At 51.9% G+C, this 16988-nt stretch overlaps 1 long non-coding RNA gene and 1 other non-coding gene across 2 annotated transcripts; both read left to right on the top strand.

Annotated features, from left to right (window-relative positions):
- Window positions 1-13405: 13405 nt before the first annotated feature.
- LOC128336164 (uncharacterized) lies at window positions 13406-15977 on the top strand. Its single transcript, XR_008311841.1, has 3 exons — window positions 13406-13438; window positions 14079-14308; window positions 15564-15977. It is a non-coding gene; the product is annotated as an uncharacterized LOC128336164 (long non-coding RNA).
- Window positions 14458-14553, top strand: LOC128336270 (Z30 small nucleolar RNA). The gene has a single exon (XR_008311882.1). It is a non-coding gene; the product is annotated as a Z30 small nucleolar RNA (small nucleolar RNA).
- Window positions 15978-16988: the final 1011 nt, after the last annotated feature.

Below are 16988 nucleotides of genomic sequence, written 5' to 3'. Positions count from 1 at the left end.
TCCAGACGGGATCGTCTCCAGACGGGCCAGGGGAGAGGGCTCCTTCCCTCTGGGTCCCCAAGTCCGGGGTTGGGCCTCCTTGCCTAGCTCTGGAGTAGGGATGTGCATAAAACCGGTTCTCCCAGTTCGGTTCGGATCCGAACCGGGTCCGAACCGGGTCCGAACCGGACCAGGGTGGTTCGGTTTTGGTTTTGCCGAAACGAACCGGTTCGGATCTCAAAAAATAGCTGGTTTGAAAGGGGACCTTGTGTTCTACCTGCCACCCAAATTTCAAGTCGATTGGACCTTCCTCTGATTTTTGGCGATTTTTTAAAGTTTTAGTGACTTTGGGGCAGTTTGGGGGCATAGCATGGGATCTGGGTAAAAGGAGTGGGGTGGGGTGGTAGTGCCTAATGGGTGCAGGCTACCACCCCAATTTCAGGGGGATTGGGCAAAGGGCTGATTTCTGGTAAATTTCTGAAAATTTCATGTCTTTGGGGCAGATTGGGGCATATTGGGGCAGAAAGTGGGGGCTGGGGCAGAATAGTGGGGTGTGGTGGTAGTGCCTAATGGGTGGAGGCTACCACCCCAATTTCAGGGGGTTTGGACAAAGGGGTGATTTTTTGAGAATTTTTGAAGTTTTAGTGACTTTGGGGCAGTTTGGGGGCAGAAAGTGGATCTGCCCCAAAATAGTGGGGTGGGATGGTAGTGCCTAATGGGTGGAGGCTACCACTCCAATTTCAGGGGGATTGGGCAGAGGGCTGATTTTTTGAGAATTTTTGAAGTTTGGGTGTCTTTGGGGCAGATTGGGGGCAGAAAGTGGATCTGCCCCAAAGGAGTGGGGTGGGCTGGTAGATAGTGCCTAATGGGTGGAGGCTACCACCCATCCCCAATTTAAGAGTGATTGGGCAGAGGGGTGAATTATGGTGAATAGAAAAGGTGTGAATTCTCATTCTATCATAGCAAATGAGATATTTTTCAATTAAACAACTCTCATGACCCCACTTTCACTTTTTCACACTTTCCTTTACTATGAATAATATGAGGAAGTAATCAATTTAGCACACTTCACCTTATGAAGACAAACCTCATACAAATAAATTCACCATAATTCACCCCTCTGCCCAATCACTCTTAAATTGGGGATGGGTGGTAGCCTCCACCCATTAGGCACTATCTACCAGCCTACCCCACTCCTTTGGGGCAGATCCACTTTCTGCCCCCAATCTGCCCCAAAGACACCCAAACTTCAAAAATTCTCAAAAAATCAGCCCTCTGCCCAATCCCCCTGAAATTGGGGTGGTAGCCTCCACCCATTAGGCACTACCATCACACCCCACTATTCTGCCCCAGGCCCCACTTTCTGCCCCAATATGCCCCAATATGCCCCAAAGATATGAAATTTTCAGAAATTTACCAGAAATCAGCCCTTTGCCCAATCCCCCTGAAATTGGGGTGGTAGCCTGCACCCATTAGGCACTACCACCCCACCCCACTCCTTTTGCCCAGATCCCATGCTATGCCCCCGAACTGCCCCAAAGTCACTAAAACTTTAAAAATTCACCAAAAATCAGCCCTTTGCCCAATCCCCCTGAAATTGGGGTGGTAGACTCTACCCATTGGGCACTACCACTCCACCCCAAAATTTTGCCCCTGGGCCCCTTTTTACCCCCCCGAATCGATTCGGATTCGGATTCGGATTAAATCCAAATCCGAACCAAATCAAGCGTGATTCGGGTGACCCAGATTCGGGCACAAAACAGAACAGGGGTGATTCGGTTCGGGTCCGAGCCAAATCACCCAAAATCCCAAATTGCACACCCCTACTAAGCACACACACAGAGAAGAATCAGGAGGCGGAGTGTGGATTCTATGATAGCATATTAGAGTGGATTGATGGTGTCTCATTGAAAATCTCATTTGCTATCATAGAATCCACACTCAATACCTCAGAAACAAGAGAACCCTGTACCCATGGGGGTGCCCCTACCAGAGATCCCTGTACCCCATGGGTTAGAAACCCATGGGGGTGGTTGGCACCCTATGTGCACTACACCACCACTTGCTCTGGGCCACCCCAGCACCCCCATGTGCACTTATAGGGCTGCTGAAAGCTCCATTATAACTTATTATGAGGAAAAACCTTAAAGACGCGTAAACTTCAAAAATCACTTAAAAATCACCTCTTTGCCCAATTCCTTTCAAATAATTCTGATAGCTTCCTTGCCCACCCTAGGAACTACCACCCACCACACTGCACTCTACGACACCCCTTTCCCCCCGACGTGAAGCTATACATTTGCTGCAATCCTAATTATTCTCTATGAGGAATTCAAAAACACTTAACAATTCACCAATAATCAGAGGAGTGTCCAATTGCCTTGAGATTTTTTGGGTGGTAGGCACCCATGCCTTTCTACCACCCACCCTGCTTTTGTGCTCCTAGGTCCTCCACAACAGGGGATATGGACTGGTTCGGGTCCCATTATACTCAATGAGAAAAATAATTAAAAATATTTCAAATATTCATAAAAAATCATAGGGGTGTCTGATTGCTTCAGGGTTTGCATGGTTGTTGGCACCCATGAGTGCTCCACAATAAGAAATAATGGCCTGGTTCGGGTCCCATTATATCCTATGAGAGAAAAATAAAAATATTTTTCAAAAATTCATAAAAAATCGTATGAGTGTCCGATTGCTTTGGGGTTTGGTTGACAGGTACCCCTGGGTGCCAGCTACCATCTGACCAATTTTCAGCTTTCCGAACCGATCCAAACCGGTCCGAACCGGTTCGAAACGAACCACCCCCAGTTCGGTTCGGATTCGAACCGAACCAGGGGTGGTTCGGTTCGATCCGAACCTCCGAACCGGAACCGGTTCGGACCCGAACCGGTTCGGATCCGAACCGGTTCGCACATCCCTACTCTGGAGGAGCCCACGGAGGGATGCCTGACTGTGTCCCGGAGGGCCCTCGGTCTGGAAGGGTCACCGGGCTGGCCCACCTCAGTACGGCACGTAATGGAAGAGGGGGGGCCCGGCTGGCCTGGGGAGAGGCAGCAACCGCGCAGCAGTTCTGGGGGCCGGCTTGTCTCTGAGACGGGCTCCTTGGCGCAACCGGGGGGCGGAGGACGGCAGAGGCCACGGAGGGCCTCATGGCGATGGAGGCTCCGGCGCTGGGTGTCAAAGAGCAAAGGAGGGAAACCCTCGAGCACGAGGGCAATCGGGGTCAAACCAGCCGTGGCCGGGTTCGAGGCGGATGGCTGCTTCTCCACAGCGCTCTCGGATGGGCCCGATCCAGGCAGAGAGGGTCGCCCACTGCCCCCACACACACAGAGGCGTAACGATAGGGGGGCCGGGGGGGCACGTGCCCCAGGCGCCACCCTGGTTGGCCACGTGGTGGGCGCCAAAAAGTGCCCCGCCGATCCTCTGGCTTTCCCGGTTGTTTTTTGTTTGTTTGTTTTTTTAAGCCCAGCAGGGCACTCCGAGCTGCTCGGGTCCGCGTGGTGGCGGCAGCGTGGCGCCCTCTCCCCCAGTCCCGCCGCCACCCCATTGCTCGGCTCTGGCGCGGCAGGCGCCTACGGTTTGCACTGCAGAGAGAGCAGACGCCGTCGACTCAGTCTTGGTCACAGCATCAGCTGTGGAGCCGAACAGCAAGAGCTGCGCACGCCCCGTCCCCGCCCGGCCACCAGTCAGGCAGGCGTGGTGCTGGCGTGCGTCCTTCTCCCAGCTCGCCACGAGGCAGGGAGTCGGACTCGGAGGAGGAGCGTTTCTGCTGTGGCCTGAGGCACTCGGGGGATTCGCTTCCGTTAGGGTAACATAAAGCACCAGCCAGGACAAGGTGTGTGGTTGATGTCCCGTGAACTTGGGCGGGCGGGCGGGGGCAGGCTTGGCATTGCACCTGGCTGGCCGGGGGTGGGCCGGATTTGGTTCCTCCGATGCACTTGGGGGGGCGCCGCCTTCTGTTGCCTCCTCTTCCTCTCACGCTTTCCCTCCCCCACTTTTCCAAGAAAAAGGGCCCCGCGCTGCCTTCTGGTTTGGCTGCCTCGTCCTCTTCCTCCCCTTCCTCTCCCTTCTGAAGAAGAACGCTCCTCACTCACTGAAGAGCCTGCTGCGAGGGGCGGGGAGGGGAGGGGCGGCCATTCGGCGAAGGAAGGAAGGAAGCCAGAGAACTCTTTCGGCAGGAGCTGATCCACCGTCCAGCGAGGCATTAAGTCAGTAGATGCTGCTTGTTATGCAAACATGAAGCCCTTTAGGGAAAGTCTTTTGAGGCATTCTTCATTGCAAGTCAGCCTTCTGAAATAGAGGAGCTCCGATACTTCCCTCGGCCGGACTTCTCCAAAGGCACCATCCCATTGCACTGAGGCAACTCCCACAGAACTCAGTGGTGCTTCTTTCAAAGCAAGTGGGCACAGGACTGCCACTTCAGTCTGGACGCATAATTGCAAATGGGGGGAAAGTCCCACTGGGTTCTGTGGGTTAAATAAACCTGCACAGGATCGGGCTGCAAATCTCAAAGCCCAATGAGACTTTTCCCGCACTTCTGTTAAGAACTGATTAGAGATAGCTTGACATGAGAAGATGGGTAAGGCAGGGCTGAAACTGTAGAGAGGATTGGTGGTAGGGCTTGAGTACTGGGAGAACAATTGCAAGCAGGTTGTCAGGTGTCGAAAGGCAAATATGTGCATTGCATGGTCTGTAATGCAGGTCTGCAAAGACACAGTTTTGTAGGCTGCATCCGAAGATGTGTGGATAGAGGATGAGTCTGTACACATGCAAATGTGGATCTGTCATTTCTTCAATCAATGCTCTACAAAGTTAAGGGGAGGATACGTGCAATACAGCCATACAACTATTACATTAAAAATTGAGAGCCTCTTTTGGGGGTTTCTATACCCTTGACAGTCTGACAAGTTGTAAAATTAATTTCATTGCTTGTAAACAAATTTACATGGCGCCACATGCTTTTTGTATCTCATACGTTCATGTGTCTTGCTAATCTACCACCAGGCATTTCATGGATTCCATCCTGCAAGGCCCCTTCTGAAAAGCACATTTCACCTGCTTTTTCTTAAGTTTTTCAAATTGATAAAAGTGCTTATTACAGCTCCAAAACAGAGAGCTGAGTCCCAATATTTTAAGGAGCTGGATTTCTTTTTTTCTTTTTTAAAGTTACCTCATTTTGCTCACCATTTGGCTTATGTTAGCATCACAAACATACTTGAAATTATGACAGTGTTGTGATTAGAGGCGTCATACCTATTTTTTGCAGGATGGGAGAGAGAGATAACAAGGATAATCTGGGTTCAAACTACAGTGGGAACAATATAATTTGTGCACGTGTTGGTTTCATGTGTGTGTGTTTTTCTCAATGATACATTAAAACACTAGGTTGTGTAAGGAGAAAATGTTGCCACCTTTCTGCTTTGCCAGGAGAGAACGTCTTTCTGTATATTGCTTATACAAATAGTTTCTCTAGACAGAGAAATGTACAAATAATACTTTCACATAGGAGAGGGTGGGTTTTTTTTGCCCCCAAACAACTAAAACCAACAAACCAATAAGAAGCTGAGTAACACCTTTTAGTCATCAAGACAATTTGTCCCTTGTATATTATGTAGGAGTGAGGATGCTTGTACCTCACAGGGGCTTTTTCGTACCTTGCCAGATTGGTTCCCACAGGCCCATGATGCTAAAGCATGGTCTCATTTCTTTAACTAAAGGTTGGCATGAGAGATATATGAGAGAGAGATATTCTCCTTAATTTGTAAAATAATATCTTTAAATAAAGCCTATGCCGAAAAAAAGCAGTAAACGATGCTTCAGATGTTAATTAGTTAGGTTTTTAAATTCCTTTACAAATCCTAGTTTGTTCTTTTTTAAAAAATGAGTTATTTATCGCATTTTTGGTTATTTATTGCATTTTGGGTTATTTATCACATTTTAAAATTTTTGGTAATTTTGGTAATTTTTGAAATGTTTAAAATAAAAGTTTTCTGAAACGTGTGTCAGTCAGATGTATGCTGGGGGGGGTGGCGGGGGGGGGGTGCAATTTCAGTGCTTGCCCCGGGCGCTGTTTTCCCTAGTTACACCTCTGCCCCCCCCATGACACAGGATGTCCCTCATTTCAGGGATGAGATGTTGGACCCTAGAGGGACAGCATTGGTCCCCCTCATTGATTCAGTAGCACATCCTTCCATCACCGATCCATCCATGATAACACACACACACCCCTCATTCTGGCTATGAAATGTGGGCCACTCTAACCGCGGAGGAAGCGACTCCCGCGCTCTGGTGCTGTTTGGCTGCTGAGAACCAGCCCCACTGTTGGAGGGCAGGGCTACCACCGTGGCTGCTAGTCTGGGGGCTAGAGGCCCCCTCCAGCCTCCGCGGCAGAGTGCCTCCGAATCCCAGTTGCAAGGGAGCCCCAGCAGGAGATGAGAGGGCCTGCTCTCCTCTCTGGCCCGTGGGCTTCCCCGAGGCATCTGGGGGGCCACTGTGGGCAACAGGAGGCCTCCTGGTGCCTGGCGCAGTGGGGCTGTCCTCCTGTCCTGGCTGCAGTGGCACCTCTGGAGGCCCGGAGAGTTTGCCTAGGGAACTGGCACGCAGGGAAAGGGCTCCATACCCCCCTCCCCGCCCACGCGGGGATCCCAGTCTGCCCGATTTAAGAACAAATCTGCCCCAAGGTGGATGCTGCTGCTGCTGCTGCTGCTGCTGGACTTCCAGGAGACCAGAGTGGATGGCCAAGCAGAGATGTGTGTGGGGGGAGCGCCAGTAGACTGGCCCCACCTTGGGCTCGGGGGTCGGGTCGGGTCTGCTCCTCACTGGGAAACGACGACATCTGCTGCTAGCCACATCGTCCGAGGGCCACAAATGCTGGCTTGGCCACTGGCCGAACCCATCACTTGTGGTCACCACCGGCGCCCCCCCCTTCCCTTCACCCCCCGAAACACTCGCTGTATATCTGCCACTGCCTGGTATTTGGGCACACCATTGAGACTGGCAACGGACAGGCCATCAGTTGTCCTGCTCTGCTCCGGAGTGATCCAGGCTTCTCTCGGGGACCAGTCCAGATGCTGGGGAGGCTGTTGCTGTCTCGCTTCAACCACCGCCCTGGAGGCAGGGAACTGGGGCCACAGCCTGCAGCCACGGTTTACGGGCTTCCTTCCAGAGACTCCAGAATGGAGGGCGCACAGACAGATGCCCAGAAGCGCTCGTGGGCTCAAAGGCAGGGCACCCCTGCAGGAGCCGGGCACAGAGTCGGATGTGGGGACCTCCTGGCCGGGGGGCGAGAGGGGAAGGATGCACTGCACAGAGGTCCGCCTGAAGAAACCCCGCACGCAGGGAGCAGCTCTTTGGGAAGGACCCGAGCTCCGAGCTCCTATGCCAGAGGCTGGACCCAGGACAGGGGCAGGGAAGTCCACGGCCAGACGCCGGCCGGCTGGCCGGAGCGACTCCTGCTGGGACTGGCCTTGCTGCAAGGAAGAGACGTGGGGCGTCTGGCCACCTGGACCTCCGAAAGCTGCGCGTGGCAGGAGACAAACGCTTCCAGAGCCCGCCCAGGGAGCACAGGTGCTCCCTGCAGAGAGGAATGTGGGTCTCCCGCCGGCCGCCTCCGCTCGCCTCGGCCTTCTCCGACCAAACTCAAGGCGTCTTTATTACGGTCCAAGACCAGGATAGGGTAGAACAAAACAAGAAGATGATGCAAATGATGGGGCCGCTAGGATGGACTGCCTAGCATTGTGTTCGTATATTGGGAACAGTCGGGAGCAAGCGACAGTAGCCTTGCCCTCGGTCGCCCGGGATAGAGCCTGTGGGTGTCCCAGCCATTATTATTTATTTTATTTGACATACGTTTATACCGCCCAAAACTTACGTCTCTGGGCGGTTTGCAACAAGATAGAAACAAAAGTCAATCATCTAGTTAAAAACGAAACCAAGAAATCCGGAACAACAATTTAGAATTTTAAAACGATATTCTAAAAACAACATTTACACCATCGAAACAATACCGGCTCAAAGCCTGGGTGGACAGATGTGTCTTCAAAGACTTTTACAAAGTTGTCAGAGACGGGGAGGCTCTGATTTCACAAGGGAGCGCGATCCAAAGCCTCGGGGCAGCGACGGAGGAGAAGGCCCGTCCCTGAGTGGCCACCAGACGAGCCGGTGGCAGCTGCAGACGGACCTCTCCAGACGACTTCAGTGGGCGGTGGGGTCCGTGACCAAGAAGACGTTCTCTTAAATACCCATTCCGGGCTTCATCGGTTAGGGCAATGCCCCATAGATTCTCTATGGGGTCAGGTCAGGCGAGTTTGCTGGCCAGTCAAGCACAGAACACTGTATACTTTTCGGAGGTCCGATATTGTTCTCTTCTCCAATCCTTGTCTTCTTGGTTCCATGTAATATTCTAATTTTCTGGGATTGTGGATTTGGGGTTCTCATGAGCTGTACGCCATGATCATCACAATTATAACAAATTAAGGCTTGACTGATCTCGCTTTGCATGTAATGCGTCTGTCTCCTAGATCAGTTTCACCTTTTAATTTGCATGACTGAAATTAATGGACTTTTGCACGATATTCTAATTTTCCGAGTTTCACCTGTATATCCAGGATAAGAAAATCCACTTTTTGCATCCGGTTTTTTGGGCAGCTTCAAACTGCCGTCTGGGAAGGCTTCTGGGAACCAGCGTTCCTTGTAACAGGGAATCCCAGAGGTGGCTGGCTACAACTCCCAGCATCCCCAGCTGCAAAAGGAACCCTCACCCTGGGGGATCATGGGAGTTGTAGTCAACCTCTGGGAAACCCCCGGTACAGGGAACACTGTTGATAACCCAGCCAGCTGGGCACACTCCATGCCGTTTCGCATGCCTCAGTGGATGAGGCTGCTAGGGACCAGAAAGAGAGCCGTGCCGATGAGGCAGCAGTGGGGCCAGCCGGGGGGGGGCATGGCATTGATGGAGGACCTCCTCTCACTCATGCTGGCCCCCATCCATCAGTGGGGCCAGCAAAGAGGGGGGCAGTCCATTGCATGTGCCTTGAGCAACATGTCCAGTAGTCCCGTCCAGCTCAAGGTCTGGAGCATAAATCAGGGAGGAGAACTGGACCTGTGGGAGCAAGCATGAGCTGTCCCCTTTGCTAAGCAGGGTCCACCCTGGGTTGCCTTTGAATGGGAGACTCCAGGTGTGAGCACCGGGAGAGATTCCCCTGAGGGGACGCGGCCCCTTTGGGAAGAGCATCTGCGTGCTTGTTTGCAGAAGGTCCCAAGTTCCCTCCTTGGCAGCATCTCCAAGAGAGGGCCGAGAGAGAGTCCTGCCTGCCTGCAGCCTTGGAGGAGAAGCCGCTGCCAGTCTGTGAAGACAATCCTGTAGAGCTAGGTAGAGCAAGGGCCTGACACGGCAGAAGGCAGCTTCCGCTGTGCCTGTGACTGTCTGTGTCAGAAAACTAAGATGGTTTGCTGAAGCCCAGAGGTGGGCACACAGACAGAAAGCCTAGTCGGAAGCTGAAGCAGCAGCCCCCGTGAGACCTTTGGCTCTGGAGGGAAGATCCATGCTGACGGTGACCCGGGCAGGGGTGAACCGCTCCTGTGGTCCAGGCTCTGCGATCGGTGAGCGTTGGGCTTCCAGGCTGGGAGTGACGGCCGGTTTGGATGGCGCACTCGGATCCCTCTTGAGAATCTCGCGCAGCTGTTTATCATGCTTGCAGCCTTTCCCAGAGTCTGAGTTCTTACACTGCTGCCTCGAGCACTTGGTCTTTGACCGGCTCTGCTCAGCATTGCGTTGATGGCCCCGTTCGGCCATTTTACCGGCAATGTGCTTGATGACCTCGATATTGGGATGGCAGCTGCTGAGCTGATCCTGGATGACCTCCTTGCCAGAAGATCCAAGGTCTCTTCAACGCTCCAGGCCTGGCCCCGGAAAGGCTTTTGAATCTTCCTGGACATTTCCAGCACTACGAGGGGAGAGAAATGTGGTCAGGTGCAAGAGCAATGCTGTGGGGAAAGCCAAAGAGAAGAAATATTGTGAAAGCAGAGGGTGCTTGAGGAGCCAAAGGTTCTCCTACGAACATAGCAACAACCCTGCTGGATCAGGCGCAAGGCCAATTTAGCCCAGCCTCCTCCTACCAGGGGCCTCTGAGAAGCCCACAGGCAAGAGGGGGGGGCCATGCCTTCTCTCCTGCCATGTTGCTCCCCTGCAAGGAGTATTCAGAGGCACCTTGCCTACCTCTGAGGCTGGAGGTGGCCCACAGCCACCAGACTAGTAGCCCTTGATAGAGCTGTCCTCTGTGAATTGGTCTAAGCCACTCTTAAAGCCACCCAAGCTAGTGGTCCTCACCACATCCAGTAGCACAGAATTCCACAGGTTGATTCTGCAGTGCGTGAAAAGGTCCTTCCTAAATTTCCCCACCTTCCATTTCATGGCATGATCCCTGGTTCTAGTGTTGTGAGAGAGGGAGAACAGTCTCTCTGTCCACTCTCTTCACATCTTACGGTAAATGACTCACCTGCTAATATTGCCAGACCCGCCCAGCTTTTTCTAAGACTCTCTGCTTCTGGGATTTCATGCACATTGCCTGGAATTACCGCAATGTCACTTCTCCGCCCTTTTTAGCAGTCTTGAAAACATTGACCCAGAGGCGGAGGGGTGGGGGTATTAATCACGTTTTCCTTGGAATCCCCCTCAGCAGAGAGATTGCTCTGATCTCACTTTGGGAGCACACCGCTCCTGCAAGGTAGGCTGCCACCCACTGAAGGCTGTTGCTGGTGTCCATCTTAGACTGTGAGCCCTTTGGGGACAGGGACCCATTTTAATCATGTATTTCTATTGATGCAAACCACTTGGGGGACTTTTCTTGAGAAGCGGGGTATCAATATTTGTCGTATTCCTATTTACTGACGCTGTACAGCTACAGTCCGCAGCTGATTCTAAGAATTGCAACTTTGCAATGACCTTGGAAAGCCTCTCCCAGATAGTTCCACAAGGACCCTTTCCAAAACCAGACTGAAGATACTGCTGAATATACGGAATTTATCAAGAACAAAAAGCGTTGCACACAGAAGAAGAAACTGGGGGACAATCGGGGGGAAGGGGGAGCAAAGCAGGTCTTGACTAATTTTCTCTGGATCTAGGACCCAGCCCAAAGATTTAGGAGCCAGCCCAAATGACCAGACTTAGTGATGGACATTGCGGAGGGGAGAGGAGCTTGGCTTCCCTTTCTGCCCTTTGCAAGCACCGGAACAGAAACAGGGCCTCCTGGGACCAATCACGGTTTTATTGAATGAGTCTCTCTCTGGATATCCTAAACGAGGCACCACGGTTAAATTTCTAGGCGCCCTGGATGCCTGGCGCCTGGGATTTGTCAAACCTTGCTCTAGAATTATTCCAGTCGGACTGAAGTCACTTCTAATTATAGGAAATGTGTTAAGAAGACTAAGAGCTGCACATTTAAATGCTTTTGTTGTTTTAATTTTGGCCTCGGCCCCCACAGGCCAAGTCACGGTTGGTTTCAGCCCACTGGGGCATTTGAGTTATGCACCCCTGGATTAAGACACTCCTACAAGTTTCCGTGGCTGAGATGGACCCATTTGTAAAGAAAGACACGTTTCCCCCCACAAAATGCAGGACCTTCACCGTCCCTCCACAAGAGAGCTCTTCTTTCCCCACCATCTGCCTCTTCCAACCTCCTCTGCCATATTCTCCTGCCAATAATTCCAAAATTGGTGGTTTCTCCTTCCTCCCACCCCCCACCCCCCCCCCCCGCCACATCCCCAGGAATTTCCCAGGTCTTTAGATCAAGCCAAGCCACAAGAAATAAAGCCAAGACAGATGTTTCCAGCAACTGCTGTCACACTGCAGAGTGATGATCTTTAATAGAAGTATAATTATTAATAGCTACTGCATCATCTGCATGAGACCCCTGTATGCTCACCTACTGCATTCTTGCCTTCCACCTTCATTTTACAACAAGAAAACTCCATAGGATTTTTGCTTTTGCTCATTTGTGTGTGTGTGTGGCAAGCAGCACAGCCTGGAGGCAGCCCCCAGCCGCTCAACCCTGGGCCAGCAGGGATCGGCCTGAGTTTGCCCACCTCTCTCTGTCCAGCGCGCACAGTCCGAGAATGAGTTGGCAAAAGAGCTACTGGCTTTGCAGCGGCATTTCCGGCTTCCACCGGATCGTGGCCACGGGCAACGCCCTCCATGCACAGGCAGGGATGGATCAGGCCGGGTAAAACGGATCCCCCCAACTGGACTTGCTCCGTACTCTGCACGATCTGGCCAGTGTCCAGCGTTCGATTGGGAGCCGGGAGTGTTTCGGGCGTAGCGCGCTCCTGCCTTATTCCTCTAGATCCCAGGCAAACATGAGAGTGAAAGTTCCACACGGAGGCGGCGATTGGCTGTTCTCGTTCACCACGTGACCAGGCCTCCGGAGCTGCGATTGGCTGAGAACGGAGAGAGGGCGGAAGCCAAGGTGGCGGTGCGCGGAGCTTCTTTGAGCCAAGAGGTAAGTTTGTGTGGAAAAGGGTGGAGAGAAAGCGAGGAAAACAAGCGTGCATTTAAAAAAGAGGAGATACCCAGTGTTGATGCAGGGGGGAAGGGTCAAGGAATTATTATTATTATTGCTAAATGTAAATGCATTAAAAATAATGCAAAGCAAAATAACTGCATAGGAAGCTGCTCTCTACCGAGTCAGACCCTTGGTCCGTCTAGCTCGGTGTTGTCCTCACAGACTGGCAGCAGCTTCTCCAAGGTTACAGTCGCTCTTAGCCCTGCCTGGGGGTGCCAAGTGAGCTCAAACCCCAGGGTCCACGAATGGGCCCCTTTGCTAAGCAGGGTCCACCCTGGTTTGTATTTGAATGGGAGACCACATGTGTGAGCACTGTCAGATGTTCCCCTTAGGAGATGGGGAATCTGCTCTGGGGAGAGCACCTGCCAGCCTGCCTGCCTGCTTGCGTGCATGAAGGTTCCATCTGCAAGACAGGCTGAGAGACATTCCTGCCTGCAATCTTGGAGAAGCCGCTGCCAGTCTGGGTAGGCAATCCTGAGATAGATGGACCAAGGGTCTGACTCCGTATGTGGCAGCTTCCATGTCTCCAGCCAAGGGGGTTTCATTTTCAGAAGGTAGGTACACACTTCTCATGTCCCCTGTGTGTGATGTTCAGAGTACCAGCGTGGTGTAATGGTGAGAGTGCTGGACTAGGACCGGGGAGACCTGAGTTCAAATCCCCATTGTTCAAATCCCCATTCAGCCATGAGACTAGCTGGGTGACTCTAGGCCAGTCACTTCTCTCTCAGCCTAAGCTACTTCACAGGGTTGTGGGGAGGAGAAACTGAACTATGTACTCTGGGCTCCTTGGAGGAAGAGCAGAACAGAAGTGTTAAATAAAATGAATGCTGTTTCTTTCAGGCAACCAGGCCTTTCATTTCATTGTTGCACGGTGTGCATTTTGCACTCTCGTATTACAGGTACAGAAACGTCATTACAATATTGTTTTCCCAAATGGGGTCTCTTGATTCCCTCCTGCCATGATGGGTGTTTCCCTTCTACAGTGGAAGATACACTCAGAAAAAGTTTCCCCTGTTTGGCTTGGGTGTGGTCTGTTCACTTTCGGTTTCACTTTCTACCCCTCCCCTTCCTCCTGCTTTTATATCCAGACTCCTCCTCCTCCTCTCCCAGATCTACTCCATCCACCCCAATTCTCTCTGTATTCATTGATCCAGCACTGGTTTGTGTGTGCTGCATGCACACCACCTGCAGAGTAGGACTGATCCAGTCTCTTATCTCTCATTCCCATATACAGCTGCTAACATGTTCATCAAATATAACGAGCAGTTATGATTAATATTCCTGATCATCTCTTTGACCTAGGTGCTTTTTTTAATGATTAAAAAAGAATTAAAATCCAATTTAATTGATTAAAAACCTGGTTTTGAAGGGTTTAAAACAAACAAACAAACAAAAAACCCATCAGATTTTGTCAACCCTGGGAACCCCTGGTTTTATGAATGCTGTGTTGTTTTGCATCTTTTAACATTTTTTTCCCCACTGCAAAAATTGGGGAAACTGGTGTAGCTCTCTCTCTCTCTCCCTCCCTCCCGCCCCCAGAGGTTCTCCACACAGCAGGCTTTACCACAAGTTTTCTGCAAGGCCTTGCTGAAAACTCAAAGTTACCTCCAACACCCGACACAAAAAGCGAATCCCCCGCACCAGATATAAATCAGGTTACACTCTAGCGTGAGAATCAACGTCGGGGTAAAACTGGCCGATATATGAACACCCCCCCTCCGTCCCAGAGATGCGAGATAGAAGGCAAGCCCCGTGTGGAAAACTTCCGGGTATTGGCCACGGCCATGTCCAGCATGGATTCTCTCTCTCGAGTCACCCCATTTTCAAGTCAAGCTGGAAAGAAGGAAAGAAGGTTTGGCTGCATTGCCGTGGGGCGAACAACGGCTGGGGTGTGTGTGCGAGAGCCGCCTGTGGGATCGGCCATGATGAGCGAAGTCTAGTCTGGCCTGGTATTGCCCCGACTGCGGTTGGGACTCTGACCAGGACGTGATCAGGTCATCTTCTCTCCGAGCCGGTTGGTGCAGGGGGCCCTCTCTGCTCCGGGGATGGGGAGCGCCTGGATTGCCCACTGGCCGCGGAGGGCTGGTTGCCGCTGACCCCTTGGGGGTTGAGGCTGGACTGCTGCTAGTTTGGGGTAAAATGACTGCCAGGGCCGAAGGGCTCACCATACAGGCACCTGTCCAGGAATCTTTTGCCGTTTGTTTGGACATTTATCTGGGGAGGGGTGGGCGTCCTGTGCGGTGGGGCAGGGGAGTGAGAAAGGGAAAGGGAGGGGAAGGGGAAGGAGAAAATGGAGTTGTTGCTGAATAGACTTTTAGGAATAGAAGAAGCTGCCCTATACCGAGTCAGACCCTGGGTCCATCTAGCTCAGGATTGTCTACCCAGACTGGCAGCGGCTTCTCTAAGATGGCCGGCAGGAGTCTCTCCCAGCCAGGGAGGGAACTTGGCACTTTCCTGCATACAAGCAGGAAGGGGCTCTTCCCAGAGTTCTGGCCCCATTCCCGAAGGGGAATCTCTTTCAGTGCTCACATGTAGTCTCCCATCCAAGTGTCAACCAAGGCAGACCCTGCTTAGCAAAGGGGACCACTCATGCTGGCTCCCTCAAGACCAGCTCTCCTCCCCATCGTTAAATCTCCATCAGATTTCCTTGTCTGTGTGAGGGAAGGAGCTATGAAACACCACCTGATTGAAGCTAAGCAGGACTCTCTGTGCTCAGGGCCTGGATGGGATACTAATGCCTGCCACCTTTCGGGATGGAGCATTTGTTTTGCACGCAGAAGGTCCCAGGCGCAATCCCTGCGAAAGACCCCCTGCTTGCAACCTTGGAGAAGCTGCTGCCAGCCAAGGCAGACAAGCCTCAGCGCGATGGACCCAGGGACTGTCTGAGGCCGCCTCCTAATTCCAGAGCTGCAAAGGAGCTTTGAGCTCACCGAGACGTGCATTGTGTAAAAACCGGGCTGGCCTTCCTTTGTGATTAGTAACCACGATCTCTCTTTCCTTTCCTTTCTTTCTTTCTTTTAACAGGTGAGGGTTTTCTGCAAACGTTGACGCGTGAAACCATACGACGACTCGGTAACCTAGAATGCTGAGCAGTCTTAGCGGTTTGCATGATTCCTCCTCGACGTCCCGTACCACTAACCCACCAGTGCTTAAAAAGCCTCGCCTCACTGTGGGCGCCCAAAGGTGTGTGCTATGCCTTATGTCTAGAAAAGCAGCTCAGAAGTGTCTCCTTTTGCTCTGGGGGAGTTACAAGGCACATTTATTTATTTATGTATTCGATTTCTAGACCGCCCTTCCAAAAATGGCTCAGGGCGCTTTGCACAGAGAAATAACAAATAAAGAAGATGGCTCCCTGTCCCCAAAGGGCTCACACTCTAAAAAGAAACATAACAGACAGACACCAGCAACAGTCACTGGAGGGATGCTGTGCTGGGGGCGGGTAGGGCCAGTTGCTCTCCCCCTGCTAAATAAAAGAATCACCACATTAAAAGGTGCCTCTTTACCAAGTTAGCAGGGGTCTGCAAAGGAAATTCCTTTATGTACTTGCAAAGGGATATTTGCAAAGGAAATTCCTATTTTCCCAGGCTTTTAATTGAAATTTAAATCTTAATGTGTTTTTGATTGATTGATTGATTGATTGATTAAGTGCCGTCAAGTCGGTGTCGATTCTTAGCAACCACATAGAGAGAGTCTCTCCAGGATGATCAACTTGGCTTTTAAGGTCTCCTGGTGGTGCATTCATGGCTGTCCCCATCAGCCCGAAGAGCGCTCCCCCTGGCGAATTGCCTGTTGGGCCTGTGTGATGCTCTGGTCAAAGCTAGGTTCTCTGTCAGAGGGAATCCCAGATGATGCTGACTACAGCTCCCAGAATCCCTAGCTGCAGTGGGCTTTGGCTGAGGATGCTGGGAGTTGTGGTCAACAACATCTGGGATTTTCCGTTAGAGGGGACCCTGCCTGACCCCATGCCGTGTTACGCTTTGCCCAGCGCCTGGGCTCCTTTAAGGGGAACGGAGCCCTCTTAAGCCCCTGCAACCTCTTGGGAGTGCTGGGAAAGGCCCCTGCTAACTGAGCCAAGAGGCACCTTCTAAGAGTGGCGATTCTCTTTATTTTACAGGGGGAGAGCAACTGGCCCTCTCCGACCCCAGCACAGCATCCCTCCAGTGGCTGTTGCTGGGGTCTGTCTTATATTCGCTTTTTAGATTGTGAGCCCTTTCGGGACAGGGGACCCTCTTGATTTATTTATACCTATGTAAACCGCTTTGGGAACTTGGGTTGAAAAGTGGTATATAAATATACATCGTTGTATATAAATCTCCGTCGTCGTCTTTCCCAGCGCTTTCCCCCTTAAGAGAGGGCTCCTTCTCTTAAACGGCCCTCCCAGCACCAAGAAAAAGCACCCCCGTCTGCTGGGACCAGTGGGAAATGGCTCCCCCGTTATTTTTCATTGGA

This window comes from Hemicordylus capensis, chromosome 12, assembly GCF_027244095.1.
Source record: "Hemicordylus capensis ecotype Gifberg chromosome 12, rHemCap1.1.pri, whole genome shotgun sequence".
NCBI classification, from domain to species: Eukaryota; Metazoa; Chordata; class Lepidosauria; order Squamata; family Cordylidae; genus Hemicordylus; species Hemicordylus capensis.
The sequence above is the reverse complement of the archived record's forward strand: the minus strand, read 5'-3'. Positions and strand labels throughout refer to the sequence as shown.